At 34.9% G+C, this 17,752-nt stretch overlaps 1 protein-coding gene across 3 annotated transcripts in view; it reads right to left on the bottom strand.

Moving 5' to 3' along the window:
• The window catches only part of LOC106786433 (hybrid signal transduction histidine kinase L-like), a 38,449-nt gene that overhangs the window by 8,750 nt on the left and 11,947 nt on the right, over positions 1–17,752 (bottom strand). Inside the window, exon 2 of one of the 3 annotated variants that reach the window (XM_014747825.1) lies at positions 12,617–13,058. The exons of the other annotated variants lie outside the window; for them this stretch is intronic. The gene's annotated coding sequence lies outside the window, so the exon portion shown is untranslated. The remainder of the gene's footprint in view (positions 1–12,616; positions 13,059–17,752) is intronic. 3 annotated transcript variants of the gene reach the window in all.

The following is a 17,752-nucleotide window of genomic DNA, read 5'->3' as shown; positions in this document are numbered from 1 at the left end:
ATTGTATTATAGTTCGCGACGTTATTAGTGGCCAGCACCAACGACTTAATAGTATCGGTTCTCTAACAATAATTATACTCGTGCAATGTGGAACGACAACACCGTTTTAATTTCCGGATTCGTTTCGCGGAAACAACTGATTGTATGTTTAAGTATGTATGAATATATCCATGTGCATCTGCATGTATGTATGTTTGTGTGTGTGTGTGTGTGGTGTGTAGGCACTTAATTTTTATTTCTTCGTTTCTTTCTTTATTTCCTTCTTTTGGTTTTAAAGCAAATGAGAATGCAACTTGCGAAATGTACGGGTGTGACCACCATAGCTGATTGTAAAGATTCTTGCATCTAACTTCCAGTTATTAACCACCGATGGTTGTCTCTCTTTCTCTTTCTAATATTGTGGGGAACATACATACATCCGACACCGTTTCAATTATAAAAAAAAAAAAGTTAATTACAAAAACGAATATAAGCTTTCATTACATTTTTCGAAGTCAATGAAAAATTCAATGAATCCAATGTTAAAAGTCATTTTTAAGCCACTTTACGTTCCTTAACGATTATCAACTGTTAAATCGCTAATCAACGTTTTTTATTTTATTGGTCTGACTCATTAGGTTCAAGGTCGGTTTTGTTCTCTTTCATAGTAATAAGAGTTAATCCTAACGCGAGGATCTCTTTCCGTGAATTAGAGGTGGATTATGAACGTGAATCATTCTTCAAGTTTAATATTACTTCTATATAAGTCTCTCTCTTTCTCTCTCTCTCGGCATCAATTACATTTATTACGTGACTCGATTATGCCACGTGTCTAACGTTAATCGAATAATAATTAACTCTAACATCTCTTTGTTTGATCATTAAAAATGTATCAAAGAATTCATTGAGAAAAATTTGTTAAATGCGAAAAACGCGATGCATTCTCTCTTACGTTTTTATTTGCATTAGCAACAATAATAATTTTTTCTAATATTATAGAGGATTTATTCAAAAAAAAAAAAGCTCGTATAAATAATATATAACGCGCGTACGGATAAATAATTACAAACGTTAGAAATAAATATCGATTTATTCTTGGAAACTTTTCGAATATATATAATACATTTTCAATAATATTTTTCGATCGAACGATCTCGTTCACGTGAAATTTGTTTGAAAGAAAATTCTATGGTTGAATGAATTATTCCCCCTTTGGATCTTTTCGACAATAAGAAAGACGCAAGAAGATTGGAATAAGTCAATAGAGAGGGAAAGAAAACGCGAGAGAGCTTTTCGTAGGCTGACTGGGCTGGCTGCTCTCTCACGATCCATTAAATTATCCGAAAGGAAGAAAAACTCGGGTGGTAGCCAAATGAAACGCTCTTATTCTGTTACGTGTGGATGCAGCATAAATAAAACGAGTGTCGTTGGGAGGCCCGCATATCCTGCTGTTTTTAAAAAGTTCCGCTCAAAGCGAGAAAGAGAGAGAGAGAAAGGGGAGGGCAAAGAAAAAGAGAAAGAAAGAGAGAAAGAGAGAGAGAGAAAATAAGCTGAGGCATCTAAATGCATTCAGTTGCATACTCGTCGCGCGCATCAGGGCGTGTTCGTGGTGCCATACCATGCCGGAAGCACGTTTCTTTTCTTCCCATTGATTTAAATTAATTATTTTTGCAAATTTATATATATATATATATATATGCTCGAATCGTAATAACATTAACCTAAATGGTATAGAAACATACAAAAATAACTTCGAACGATTTATTTGTTATTTATAATACATATGCAACTGAGTTGAAAAGTTTTTGAGTTTATCGTAGAAGCAAACCCCTTTTTTTTTTATTTAAAAAATAAATTAAAGTCATTGCCTTTCGTTTCCGAAACTCGTAACTTTTATACCTAATCTTCCTATTTTCTAAATTTCTAATCTCGTGGGAGAATCATCGATAATTATATAATTAAAAGGAAAGTAAAACAGAAATGGATGTAAGTTTAAATCAAATTCCCATATTAGTTGAAAGGAACAATGCTTGTATGATGTATCAACGTAGAAACAATGACGTGTCACGTCGAGGAAACTCTCTATTCTGTCGTGTTTTTCAGTCTATTCGATCTATGGGAAAACAATTAAAGTCGATGCTCGAACATAGTGGAAACTATTTAGTGTACGAGACGCCATCATCGACGTTGTTCTATCTTTTCGCTTCCGTAAATGTTAGAAGAAAATAAAAATTAATCAATAACATTGTTTCGTTAATAATTATTAACAATGGTGTTGCTCGTCCTTACCTAATTATCAACGTTTATTCTCGACGAACATTTTATACTGGATTTCGTCGCGTGTTATCATCGTACGTTCTGTACTTCATAAAGTTTCTACGATAAGATAACGCAATTTAAAGTAAATTACGTTGATAAACGATCATTAAAGAAAAGACGACGACAACTACTCGAGATAATTCAAATTTTTCTCCAATTAGGTACTAGAAATATTTCAATTAAATTTTCAATCTATTCGTCAATCGAAACAATCAATTTATTATATGTAATATGTAATGATCGCTAAAAAAAAATACGACAAAATATTAGCTTATGTGAACATAGCTTTAAAAGTTTCCCTCTTAACGGTTTTTATTATCTGTCCCTTATGCTTGTCCCACACCAAGCAATGCCAGCACCGGTAGCAGCAGCACGTTTCACTCAGGAAACCGTTTATTTCCTCAGATTCCCTTGATAAAGAAGTTTGTACGTTGAGTGTCTAACGGGTGACATTTCGTTTAAACAGTAGTACTACAATCTTTTCTTTCTAATTCTTTTTTAACACGTTAACCACCACGATACTTTTCAAGATTCCGATGTTAGAAAGCCAATTTAATATTTAATCACATTATATTATATTAAACAAATTAGTTGGCTTCCTAAGCAATATTACGCAAACTACGAGTAATCTCGTAGTTGACAGTCAACGCTGTTAACAATAATATCTTTAACATCTAAAAGAAAAAAAAAAAAATAGAAAAGAGAAATCAATTAAAAAAAAAAAAGAAAATTTCCATTCATAAAAATAATATATAATATATGTATATCATAAAATAATCGTACAGGAAATATGGAGTAATCATTGCGGTCAACAAAATGACGTCTTTTTTTCTAAAGGTTGATAGTTTTCTTTGAAAAAAGATAGCCAATTGAAGGTTACGTGAGTTATCGATTCAGGAAGGTCGAACTATGTACAACCTAGACGAGATAGACGAGATAGAAAAGAGAGAGAGAGAGAAAGAAAGAGGAAAAGGGAAAACAAAAAGGATAGAAACTAGCTCGTACTCGTTGGTTGTTTCTTTCTCTTTCAAGTATTCTTTTACATCACGTACCGTTGCCTTGGTCAACAACACACGCTACGCTAAAATCCCGTTTAACAGTCGTCCATTTTTCACCTCGGTCCTTCACGCTCCTCTGCTTTCTGTCAGTCCTCTCTCGCGCGTCATCCTGACCAAACAGGACCCCGCCCCGAACTTTATATCTACGTGCCTCACTACACGTATGCGCATGCTTCTTCTTCTTCTTCATCTTCTTCATCTTCTTTCTCTCTCTCCTTCTTTCTTCTCACTTTGTTTTCTTTTTTTTTCTTTTTCTAACCAAGGAAAGAGAGAGAGAGAGAGAGGATATCCATCCTCTCGAAATAGAGAATCATGAATTATTTATTCGCAAGAGAGCTCATCAGGATGAAACACACCCTCGATCCTCGTGAATATCCTCGATTTTCTACGCAGCCTGCCAACAGCAACAACTACAACTACACGAGATCTTTGAGCTACCGTTGTTGCTCTTGCTTCTAGGTTCAACCCTTTTCTTACTTTTTTTTTCTTCTTCTTTCTATATCTATCTATCTTTTTCTTTCTTTATTTTTTGTTATCTCTGACGAAAACCCTCGCGTGTCTCTCGAGGATCGGGATGTTTGGATGTCACGGTGGAGACACGTTGTGATAGAGCGTGAAAAAAGTTGAAGAAAAAGAAAAAATGAAAAAAAAAAAAAAAGAAAAAGATAGAAAACGAAGGAGAAGAATTTCTGCCGTGAAACGTGCTGCCACACGTATACCCACATGTATATACGTATGCAGGATGTATATAAAGATCGTGTGTCCGGTAAAGATCAAGTTTGTTCGCAACATGTATATACATATACGCAGAATAACTTCGTTCGAAAGGTTTTTAATTATTCATGATTATGTTCGACGAGCGTGTTATAGAAAGTGACGTTTAACGCGTATACCAACTACAAAATATCCTCAAGCTTTTCGATCATTTTTCTTTTGTTTTTGCTTATTTGTTGTCATCTTCTTTCTTTCCTTCTTTTTCTTATCCTCAACTTCTTATGATTTTTATTACCGTTTGTCTTACCTTAAAATATTCATTTCTTTTTCTTTCTTTTTTTTGTTTTTTTTTCATGACAATTCGCGACAATAATATATCACGTATAAAAATTAATATAAACCCGGAAGGAAGCTACGAAAAAAGAAAATAAAAGAAAATAACATGTCCGACGACGGTGAAACGCAATGTGAAAGTGACAAAGGCGCGTGCGTGAGCTCGCTGGACCAAGGATACTTGTCGCGAGACCGGAAATGTTCCTGAGCTACCGGGAAACACCGGAAGACGAGGAATAAGATATACGCGAGTGTTGTACCTCTTCAAAGTCTTTTAAACGAAGCCATTTCATTCGTTAGTTTACTTTTAACGGAACATCATTATTGTCCTTTCAAAAGCATGACAGGTTCAACGTTCTTTCTTGACGATTAATTCCATCATTTCTATTTTCGCGTGTTAATTACTAATAAAGTGTATAAGGAGAGATATATTAAAATATATAGAATTCATTTAATTATACTTATATTGTATTATCAGTTGTTCGCGATAAATAATTTTGTTAATTGCATTTACCAATAAATTCAAATCTAAATTTTAACTTTAAAATCATATTCTCTACATTCTAACAACGAGAACAAAATAAATGATAACACTGGGTAGTTGAATTTATCAAATCTATCATTTAAAATCTTTTATGCGAATCTCAGAATAATGAAGAAATGATTTTTCTCAACGATCTAACGAATAACATAAAATAGCATTAGCATCACTTAGAAAAATTTGATGAACAAAAAACAAGGATAGAATTTTACAAACGGTGTTTAAAACTTGTCAGGTATTTAATCGTCGTTAGAACAGTCGAAACAAACCGTTCGTTAGTGATAATTACGCAGTGTTTGAAACCGTTAGGCAGACGCAGTACCACGAGGGAGCGTTTTTGTGCCGTTTTACCCCGTTGAAACGGAACAATGTTGCAAGACTCGCACGAAACTCGTTATCGACGTTGTTGACCTCGTTCTACGTGAACGTTAAAGAATATGTATCTTTCAAAACCTAACGCAATAGAATCATTTTCTTCTCGATTTCATTTCTCTCGTTTTACGAGACTATAAACCACGACCAACCCCTAAACTTTGCGTACGTCACATTTCAATCTTCCCTTTTTGCCCTTTAAATGTTCCTTGCAATTTTGTCCGGTCGATCGTCAAATTTCTGGTCGATCGAGAAGATGGACAATAAAAGTAGACATCTCTCTCTCTCTCTCTCTCCCTCTATCTTTTTCTCTTTCTATTTTACCCTCCATTTTTTGACAGAAGGGGACGAGAAACAAAAATAAAAAAAGATAAAAGATCTTCTATCTATGGGATCGATCGTTCGGAAAAGGTCAAAGGCACTCGTAGACACCCGGTAGATTTGTTCGCTTAGGAACTAAAAAGTAGGTCAGTGGAGTCACCGTCTGTGTATTGTCGAAGCTAATAGAAAACCAAAATGACGAAAATAGAGAGCGACTCGATTAAGGTGCGCTTCTTTTTTATTTTATTTTCTTTTTCCTTTTTTATTACCATCACCGTTTCGTCTAATCGTATCTATTAAATCATTAAATATGAAACGTTCTCGATTATTCCGATTACTTTCAATTCGAAATCGAACATTTTATGTTTAATGGCTCAATAATTATAGTCTATCACAATAAATTTTACTAGATTACTATTTCTGATCACATTGAAAGATAAAAGTGGTAAAGAGAAATAGAAAATAAAAGAAAAAAGAATACACATACACATATAAACACTTAGATACAGATACACAGTGTCACAGTAAATTCACAAAATTAAGATATGCAAACAAAAATAAAAAAATAAAAAGAAAAAAGAGGGTTACAGAATAATCCAGTCAACGAAGATACAGAGTGAGTATACGTGTGTGTGTGTGAGAGAGAGAGAGAGAGAGAGAGAAACTCCAAGCATCCCCTTTTTTCTCGCGGTCATCAATCTTCTCATGTAAATCGCGCATTCGTCGTCTTCACGCGAGTCATTTATTATTATCTCGCTTTGGATCCCTCTAAAACCCCTCCCTCCCTCCCCCTTCCCTCCTTTTCTATTTCTTTCTTTCTCTCTCTCTCTCTCTCTCTCTCTCTCTCTCTCTCTCTCTTACACATTTTAGCACCCCTTGTACGAATAAACGACAAGCATTGTGCAGATGCGTTCTATCGAAGAGACCAAAGCTCGTTGCTACGCATACAAACTTCTTGTATTATGCGTGAGACACCTTGCAAAGAGTAAGTAAAAACAGAGATAAGAAGAAGACTGAGAGAGACAGATAAAACCGTTTCTCTCTCTCTTCGGGTAACCTAATCAAAAGAAGAAGAAGAAAAAAAGACCACACACACATATATACACGAGCACAAGACCAAAAGAAAATATTTTTTATTATCTCAGTGTTCTTATTTCAAATTCATTCTCGGGTTAGCGCATCATAACGTTGTTCACGGACATTATCAAGAAAGTCTTCTTCTTCTTCTTCTTCTTTTTTCTTCTTCTTTTATTCCGTTCGACTGAAATTGCCGGTGGCTAGGAGATATAGAACCTCGAAGAAAGGCGAGAAGATTAACGCTGAGATAGATAGAATGGACAGGGGGGTGAGGAGGGAAAAGAGGGAGAGAGAGAAACAGAGAAAGCATTCATTTAGTGAGATACTCTCCTCTCTCTCTCTCTCTCTCTCTCTCTCTCTCTCTCTCTCTCGGTTACATGTATTTCCTCAAGCCTTTCTCGAATATACTCAAACTATCTTTTAAAGGAACGTCTAATGTAAGTTAGAACGACGCATCCGACAAAATCGCTTAATTGAACGCTACGAAATTTCTCATTCAACCAAGATGTGAACTAGCGAACGGATAAACATCATTTATCCCACCCCGTGGGAAAATACGATCTTTATATACTTACCATGGAAATTTGTCGATATAAACGAGATATATCTTGGTAAGAGTTTCTTATTACTTCCTTCTTCGGAAGATAAATAATACGTATTTAAACAAGCGTTTAAACTATTGGGTGTTGTAACGTCCTACTTGTGAAATTAGAAATTTTTCTTCAACAAACATTCGGATTAGTTAAATTATCGGGTTCGTATTTGTAACTGTAAACGAAGATTGATCTCTTTCACAAATAGAAAAAAATAGAAAATAATTAATATTTTTATTGGGTTGTTGAATTGTTCAATTGTTTCAAGACAATCTGTAGATATGTGTAAATCGATTATCTATTGATGAACATTTCGTGACTCGCAAGAAACGTCAAATTAGTTTTTTATTTTCATTTTAGAGAAAGAGAACGTCAAAACGGTGATTTGGAATTAGATTAATTTTAGAAAACGGGGAAATCCGTAAATATGTTTGTTAGAAAAGCGAGAGCGTGTCTCATTGAATAATGTTCAATTTCGTTTTCTATTAAACGTTTGACAAATCAAATTACGATGACTCTTAACAATTTTATACGAGAAATCGTAAATAGGAAAATATCTTCGATGACAACAATTTGTTGCGATTTCGATGTAACGCACACATACAGAAAAAAAAATTATTCCTCTATGAGGATGAGAAAAAAGAAGAAGAAAAAGAAGAAAAAGGAAGGAAAGAAAAAAAGGGAAGAAAACGGTTCAACGTTCAACGTGGAAAGATTTTGATCCCCTCCTTCTCTTTCAATCAAAAAAAAAGTGTAAAATAAAATAAAATGTAAGAGAAAAAGAAAGATCAAAAGCGATGATCGACGATCACGAATCTACAAAGAATTCTTCCCCGGAAACTGTGGTGAAAAATAACAATGTAGGGAGGTATAGTACAGTATACAAGGGTAGTATTTACTTTAAAAATTATCAAGATCCGTTCTTCGAGGGTTGGAAAGATTTTCTTCTTTTTCCCGGCACAAAATTACTCGATCACTTTTAATATTCAATCGGCATTTAAACGTTGAAATCTCACCTTACCCTCCAATTTTTCGTTGTCCTTTTATGGTCAAGGCCAACGGTAATAGCATTTCCGGTAGTTAGCAGAATACCGTTGAGAAGAAAGATTCGGTGGATACTGAAGAATTTGGAACAAAATCGAAGCATAAAAAATAACGCATGGTTTTTATCTCATTGATCTTGATCTTGATTGATTAAATAATCAGATAATAAATACAGGTAAGTATGTATTATTATATATTTATTTAGTATATGTATCTTTCTCCTTTTCGAAGGATTCGAAGGATTTATCGAAGAAACGAGATTGCAACTTTTTATTCTACGGACGTACCACGTTTCTGGAATTAATGTTTCTTCCCTGGCGAAGGTCGTACGTTAGTCGGGGATCATTAATCTTTCAATAAGAAATCCTTGCCTTCCTTTTCCACCCCACCCCCCACCCCCTCATCGTTTCTACTTTCTAGGCGTTTCCATCGCTCTTATAAATTTTTCTTTAGAACTTAAATCGTTAGGAAAACGACGATCATCCATTTTCTTCATCAATTAACTTTATTTAAATCATTCTTAAATGTACTTTTTTGTTTTTTTTTAAATAATACTTTTCTTCTGCGTGAATAATTAAAAAAAAACAAATTGTTCTATTTTGCGTATACCACGTGTATCAATTTCTTTACACTAATCGAACATGCAACTTGATGGTCAACGCGTTAAGATTTAAATAAAAGATGTTACACGATATTACGAAATTAATTAATTCCCGATCATTTTGTTGATCGTTAAATTAAGACCGAGAGGAAAGAAGAAAATTAGGAATCTATTCTATTTCTATAAAAATGTGAATTCGATTTTTAAAAGATCAGCGTTAGAAATACATACTTCGATTGGGTATGAGCGTGCATAAAAAGAAAAAAGAAAAAGAGGCAAATTTTCTTAGAGAATAAAGCAAGAAAGTAGTCACCGGTTTCTCGACAGCTACCGGTTTCTTCTTTCTCTATTGGTCGAGTAAAAAAAAAAGAAAAAAGAAAAGAGAAAGAAAAAAGCTTACGAGGTAATCGTCGAAAGGTAATTCTCTGGAGTCCACTCAAGGAATAGTAGTACCTATATATATATATGGTCTCTCAGTTTTAACTGGAAGAGAAGGAGGAGGACGTTTTTCTTTGGAGCGTCGATCGATCGTGCGACCGACTCGATTCGTCGCATTTTTTTTGTTTGTTTTTTCTTTTTTCAACTTTTTCTTTTTTTTTTTTTCCCTCGGTTGGTGCGCTTGTACAAAACGAAACGAGCGCGTATTATGCCTCAACGAAACAATGGTTGCAGCAGGAGTCCCGTAGAACTGACGTGTGGGGCGGCCAAGTACCAGCTGGCAATTTTACCTTTCAATCCTCCGAACAGAAAAAGAAAGAAAATATATATATATATATAAAGTAAGAAAGGAAGAAAAGGAAATACGCGAACCAAGTGCCACCGTATAGTTCATTGAGAATACCATCAACTTTTCTTCCTTGGATATAATAATCGAGGCATTAAGTATCGATCGTTAGGATTGGTCAAATCAAATGATCCCATCCCTCTCCCTTAAGACGTTATTGGATAGTTGGTTTTTTTTTCTTTTTTTTATACAAAGAAATCACTTGTAAAAAATTAATTTATAATCGATCGACAAAATTAAACAATTTCGTTAATTAATTGAAAAATTATTCGCAATATCGATGTAATCTGACCACCAACACAAGTTGGAGAATCTTATAAAATAGTAAATATTCGTTAAAGATTTGTCTATTTGTATAATTAAACATTGTGTCATTTCATTGCTACGAATTTGTGGTTTCTTTTTTGTTGTTAATACGCGGTCAAATTATATTCTTACGTATAATTTGAGAATTCCTGTTTGAATGGTATAAAAAGAATAGAATCAATTAAACACGATTAAAATGCATTGACACGCGTCCTAAATATTTTCCAATAATAGTATTTCCCATTTAATTCAAAGTAACAAAAAAACCTTGAAGAAATGTGCATCTGTCTGGTGACGTTCGTATAAAAAAAATACAATAAGTATCGTTTGTCACGTTCCAATTGTAATATTTCTTTTCGAAGGTTGGACACGACAGAAGCATAGAAAATATTTTTCAAGGTTTCGTGGTCACATCGTTTGTATTAATTTGCAATAGGACATCTGACCGACTCTGCGGGGGTGTGTTTTGTAATAATTTTTTTTCGAATCTAAGGTAAGAAAAAAAAAAAGATGAAACGTACCGTCTAAAAATTCTTTCTAAATTCAAGCTGATTCATATTCTTCTCGTGGTATTTTCCTATTTATATATATATTTATTTTTTCTTTTCCTTAGAAACAGGAAACATCATCATTTGTGGTTGCACTGATCCTACTTAGGAAGTCATTATTTCCGTTAAACACTTGCCCGTGTTCAAACAATTCTAATTATTTCGATAATAATGATAACGAATAATGATGATAATAATATACCACACATGACTTAGGATTATGTTTTACTCGTGGGAATCGAATGGATGTTTACAAAGAAAAATCTTAAGATTGTTTTCATAACTATATTGTAACTAAGAATTAATGATAAAAATTTTGTTTGGTAATATCATCACATAGTATAGTATTTAATATATTACAATGTTACAATAAATCTCATATATTCGTCTAAGCTAGATGCAAAATAATCAAGAGACGATGATTATGCAACGGAGAACAGTTAGTTGGCTTTAATTAAGGAAGCGGCACCTTATTATTTCCTCGGCCAAGCTCGTTTCGCTGTACTAAAGAAACAATTAACGAGTATAATATGCATAAACTCTCTCAAAGATCTCTCGTTTCCTCTTCGTGATGATGCATTAGATCATCCTTAGAGAAGCTTAAATTTTAACGGGACGTCAATTATGTTTTAAATATCAACAAATTAAATGGGAGGACGGTATTGTGGATAATTTTTTTCTTCCCTAATAATTTGGCAACTTATACTTATTTTTATAGTATAAAAAAGACATCAAAAGTCTCATGATGCCATTTATTGTATTTGTATGATTTTCAGAAATAAAATTAAATGACGAATCAATCTGACGATAAGTAAGAAAAATAACAAATCTAGGTGACTTTATATTGAGAAATCTCTTTTACACTTAAGATATCAGATATTTTTAATCTCTAGATCACCCTTCGAAGAAGATGCTAATCTTTGGGTACAAATTTGTCTTCCACGAGAGTCGAGGGAAAAAGATATCTTATTTTTTCAGTCTGAAGAGTAAAAAAAAAAGAAGTAAAAAACAACCCGTGGAAATTCTCTTCGTTCTTTTTTTTTTTCAACGGTCCATCCAAGTTCCCTTTTTTCCTTTTCTCCTCGGAGACCACCGATCTTTCTCCGTGATAATTTGCAGGGCAAATTACCTGGAAGAAAAAAAAATGAAAGGCAAGAGAATCAAACAGGACGAAGGGAACGAGAGAAGAGGTTAGTTATATAGGAGCCTTTAGACGCGGTCATTTTCCGACCGGTAAATTTCCATACAAACAGCACGCCATTACTGCCTTCTCCTGTTGCTTTTGCTGTTGACGTTGGTTGGCTTATACCAGTAGTAACAGAAGGATTAGAATTAACTGATTTTTCTCTCCTGTCATACTTCTTTACCCTCCCCCTAAATCAACTTAACGAATTTTACTACGTTCAAAGTTAGACAAATGGATAAAATATATTTTCACGAAGGATAAAAACGTTGTTTGAATTTAAGATTAACCGTAAAAAAATCGATTTCACTGCTGTTAGGTTAATCGAAACGAATTCGAAATGAAAATTATTTCTATTGCGGTGGAACAAATTTTTAAATCATATTTATCTATAAGAGTTGGAGAAAGTGATGGATGAAATGACGATTAGAAAAAAGAAAAAGGATGGATGACAAGCACGGACTGCGATCCGTTTCTATTATCATTCAGATCTCATAAATCAGATCTTTGGAACGTGACTTTGGGTGACAAGTCGTTCGATAAAAATCTCACGTTCTACGAGTCGAATTTCTTGGTAGTCAAAGAAATTTTCATAGAGATAAAACGAAATATAAGTAAATTATTTTCAATAGGTTTCTCGAAAGATATGAGATAATCCAAACTGGTGTCTCGTAAAATATATTAAAAAATCATTTGCTTTTAAGACCCAACTCAACGCAACGCAACGGGTTAGATCAGGATCATATTTTTTCGTTTTGTTTTTTTCGAAATGGAAAAATCGATAAGAGGACGGAGAGAGAGAGAAGATGTATCGACGTTAAAATGTTGAAACGTAACCCTTACCTACAACGGAGTCCCTTCGAACATAGAACGAATCCTCTTCACGGTGAGCATACCGCGTGAGAAAAGGGTGCGAACTTTGATGCTTCCTAGCAACATTGTTGCATAGTAGTATAGTAGTATAGTAGTAGTAGTTGTTGTTGTAGTCGTAGTCGTAGGTAAGGTGTGTGTCTTTCGTCGGTGATTACGATTTTCCGCTGGTTCGTTATACTAAACGTGAAGGAAGATCGGAAGGGTAGGAGAGTGAAAGTTCAAAGAGAGAAAGAGAGAGAGAGAAAGAGAGGAAGAGAAAGAGAGGAAGAGAAAGAGAGGTAAAAAGAAGACAGGGAAATAAATTATTTTCCCTCCGACTCGTTTTTTCCATCCCTTTTTGGTTACCCTTTTAGCATAATTCACCGTTTGCCTTTTTAGTTTCCTTGTTCCTCTTCTTCATCTAGTTCCGCGTCTTACCTCACGAAAAAAAGAGAAACCGAGCTGAGTAAACAGTGCATCAGTCTAATGGAAATCAAATTGAAGTAACGAGAGAGAAATAAAGAGAGAGGAACAGACAGAAAGAAGATAGGTAAATAAAAAGAAAGAAAGAAAGAATTCGCGGAAGAAGAAACAGTGTAGTAAAAGGGACCGGTTTAGCATCCTCCCTGCCAACCCTTCGTTTTCTTTTTCGTATTACTGACCAAAATGGCATAGCGGAGAGTCCCTCATTGGTTCTCTCTTCCCTGGGATTAAAAACTCTACACAGTGAGCTATGAAAAGGGTCGAGCTTGTTTGCTTTTTCGAGAAAGCCAAACGCACGCTGGTGTCTTTGTCGAGAGTACCTAAAGTACAATGGCGTTTGTCAAGAATTCCATTCTTGTGTCGACCAAGTGTGGTCGAGCATGTTAAAGATTGTTATTACATGAATCATTTGCGCGTGGTAAACTTGTTATGTATACACAATCGTTAAGCATCTTCGATTATGACAATCATATCGATCGAATTCAATGAAATCATATTCGAAGGAGAAATTCCTTTCCGATCGTGATATTTATGAGGATGGAAAAAGTGGCGCTACGAGAGAGAGAGGGAGAGAGATTTGAAACGAGATTTTTCGTTGACAATTCAATCTAGGCACGACCCTAAAAAAAGGCGAAGCAGATCGAGATAACATTGTCGCGTGATTTTTCGTTGACTAGCATTGTACGGGGGAACACAGCTGGTCAAAGGGTTGCTACCGCCATTACCGTCGATTTTGCCCCTTGATTCGAGAAGGAGCAGCAACAACCCTACTCCTTCTAGAGAAGGAAATAATATAAAAAAGAAAAAAAAAAAAAAAAGAAAGAAAGATGTGTGTACGATAAAGAGAAGAACGGCTTCGTAACTCCTTCCATTGAAAAAATTAATTGTCCCACCGGTTTTAACGATGCCAACTTACCGCCTAGTGGTAAAGCACCACTCGACTTTTATTATTAAACGGGACGAAACCTGGATACTTTTTGAATCATTAAAATACGAATTGTCGTTGGTTAACGACGCAAAATAATAATATCGAAAAATTGAGGTAACACAACTAACGGAATTGACTGGACCATTCTACAGGAAACCTAATTTTCTCCACAGGTTCTTTTCGAATTGCTTTCACTCGATATCGTTTTGCAGGATGAAGAAAAAACGAGCCCCGAGGCGGGGTGTAACCCGATGCGAGAATTAGGGCTGCGAGTTTCGGAAACACCTAATTGACGGATGGAAACTGTTGGATACCCGTGACCGTTGGAGAAACGATTTATCGCAAGAAACAACGATTAGAGAAGAAGGAAGTTAGCTGTGGGCGTGTACGATATTGCGTACCTTACCCTACCCTCCCTCTCCCTTTTTTAAAAGTTACTGGCTATACCACCCAAGGGGTTGTGTTGCTTTTTCCATTCCGATGGGGACTCGCCACGGTTCCTTGAAATTACGAATGGTATGTTCTATAAAAAAAAAAAAGGGTTGCTATGAGCCCATATCGACGAGAATCGACAAAATGCATTTTTTTTCCTTCGTCATGCGGGCACACGCATACACACGCATACATATATACGGAAAAATACTACTACAGAGATTAAAAAGGACTTTGAAATGATGCAGCAGCTGCAACCGCCTTGCTTTCTTGCAATTATTACACAAGGGTTACACGCACGTAACACACCTCTTTGGATAATGAAAGCCAGGGCGTCAGAAGATGCATGATTTGCCTACCATGCTCGAAACCTTCATACAAATTGTTTCTTCTTTTACCTCTTTTTTCTTTCTTTCTTTCTTTCTTTCTTTCTTTCTTTCTTTTCTTCTCTCTCTCTCTCTCTCTCTCTCTCTCTCTCTCTCTCTCTCTCACTCTCTCTCTTTCTCTATTCATTCTTCTTTTCGAAAAATCATTAGTTACAGCTGGCACCTTTTTCTCGATATTCCAATAGAAATATCTTGTCAACGCATTTCTTATTCAAGAAAAATAAAAAACAAATCAAAACTAAATGAACCTGTTGAAGAAAAGCTGTCGAAGTGTAATACAGATCGATTTGTAATAGAAAAAATAATGAAGAAAATATAATATATTGACCCTCTCCCCCTATATCCAAGGAAACATCCCTCGCGTTATCTGAGAACTTTCTCACAGAATCCGTCCAGACATCCTGTCGGTTCATCATACCTTCTGACGTCAGTGTCGTTCTTGCAACGATGTTACACCGAGTGTCAATGCATGCGTGTCAAAAGAAAGAAAGAGAGAGAAAAAGAGAAAGAGAAAGAGAAAGAGAAAGAGAAAGAGATAGAGCAAGAAAATTTTTCTACAAGACTATGAGAAAAGACCAGTTCCTGCAGCAAAGAGAGAAAGAGATAGGCTGGTTTTGAAAAAGAAGGCGCCGAGAAGGTTGAAACTTCCGACGAGGAGTGCCATCAATTTTAATACTCCAGAGAGAGAAAGAGAGAGAGACAACGAGAAAACCAAACTGTATATATCTATCTCTATCTCTGTCTTTCTGTCTCCTACTTTTATCGTAAATAATGAAGAAGAATAGAAAAAAAATTATTGGCAGATAAAATTCGACCTTCGATCATTATTCGCGTTTACCAAGGCAATAGATAAGAGCTTATCTCGACAAAAAAAAGAAAAAAAAAGAAGGAAAAAGACATAAGTCAAAAATAATGTAAAAGGAATACGTAATCATTATACGGATTAAGGTTGGCTAGCTTGGTTTATCTCGTTTCTTTATTTTTCTAACGATCGTTCATCCATAAGACGATGATGTTCGACGATATTAGACGATAGAAACGCGAGACGATAGTTCTGGGTCAACGCGATACGTCTCAACCACAAATCGGGACGACCATTGCAATGATTTAACTTATGATAGACGAAGAAAGAGAAAGAGAAATAGTGAGAGAGAGAGAGATAGAAAAGACGCATTAGAATTCATAATAAATCGGGGATCACAGTTTAAAGTGGGTTGAATTCCTCTTCTCTATCAATTCTCGATTCCGTTTGCGTCATGCTACTTCGATTATGTTATTTAACGCGCCAGAAATTTATATATACATATATTTTTGGATGAATCTGATTATTTCTATTAGTATGAAAGTCTTTGATAACTTACCCAATTAATATTTTATTATATATTAACATTTTTTTTTTTAGGAATTAAATAACAAGAATAATTATTAAGAAATTCGGAACGATCGCGTAAAAAAGATAATTCATTGTAAGTAATCGTTTGATATTATTTTTGTCGAATAAAAAATATATTCTACTGAAATTCACGAAGAATGTAGGTCTATTAAAGGTGCATGTTTAATAAAAGTAACTAGACTAAAAGACCAAACTAACTAACTAACTAACTATTTAACTAAGTAAGGAATAAACGAACGGAAGGAGAGACGGAAGAAGAAGAAGAAGAAGAAGAACGTACAGGTGGAGATTCATGGATCGTTCTACTTATCCTCGACTTGTATAGCGGCGAATGGCCGCTTAGTTAACCCACAAAAAAAGTCTGGCTAGCGGTTGGATAGGAGAGCGTGCAGTCTTGCTGAAATATAACGAGCATGAGTTGCATCGAAGGTGGCTGCCTCGTTATCGGAATCATTCCAGTTTTCAACGTAAGTATGTATATGTAAGTAAATATATATATATATATATATGTATGTGTGTGTGTTAGTAACTTGTACATTTACGAGACCAAGCGAGAGAAAAAGTGGTCCCTTTTCTTTTTTTTTTATCATTTCTTTCCTTTTATTTTATAATATTTATTTTTTTTCTCCCCACCGCGCGTTTCGTTATGTGTAACACGCCGCGTGTTATGCGCTTATGCTCTCATCTTGCTAATAACATAATACTCCTTGGTAATTTAATGTCTTATTCGCAAAGTGAGTCTACGTAGTCGTGAGAGACTCAAATTGCTCCTCGTTACCACTGAATTTTGTATCGCATGCATATAACGTATACACATAAATACAAACATATGTGGATACATATACGTATACAACAATAACGGAACGACATATTCTCGCTCTCGTAATTACATAGTGGAGAACGAGGACGATAAAAATCAGGTAGGATTAGAACGAAGAACGAAGAAAATCGTTTCCTCGACGATAAAGACGACACAATCGACGAAAAAAGTGGAACACGTACGATAATACTTAAATCTCGGTCCTTCTGATAGACTTAGGCTTTGGCAAATATCGATCAAACGCAGCAGTTGTTGCCACTTGCTTACTCACCATATAACGTTTCCAATTAACTACGATGAAAACGATTGTCGAAAACAGATATTCTACGTTTTAACACATTGACTGCAACGGTACTTTTCAGGATTCCGATATAAAAAGTTAATTTAATTTTAAATCATATTGTATTATTCGTAGTTGGTGTCCTAATCAATAACGCAAACTATTAGTAATATCGCATAGTTGGATATTACAAAAAGATTTGTTTTTATTTTCTGCATTTTTCATTCGACGTTTCTACAAATTTTCTGTCACACACATTTGATCTACAATCTTATTTTATTAGTTTTTTATATTCCACAATTTGTTCACACCGATCATTCGCATCTTATTCCTTTCTTTATTTTTTGTTTTTATCGAATACATCATACGAGAACCCATTCAGCTGTTTCCCCACCTTTTGACTCT

The sequence above is a fragment of the Polistes canadensis genome, unplaced genomic scaffold (assembly GCF_001313835.1).
Source record: "Polistes canadensis isolate GaletaPanama2010 unplaced genomic scaffold, ASM131383v1 scaffold_74, whole genome shotgun sequence".
In the NCBI taxonomy this organism is placed as follows: domain Eukaryota; kingdom Metazoa; phylum Arthropoda; class Insecta; order Hymenoptera; family Vespidae; genus Polistes; species Polistes canadensis.
The sequence above is the reverse complement of the archived record's forward strand: the minus strand, read 5'-3'. Positions and strand labels throughout refer to the sequence as shown.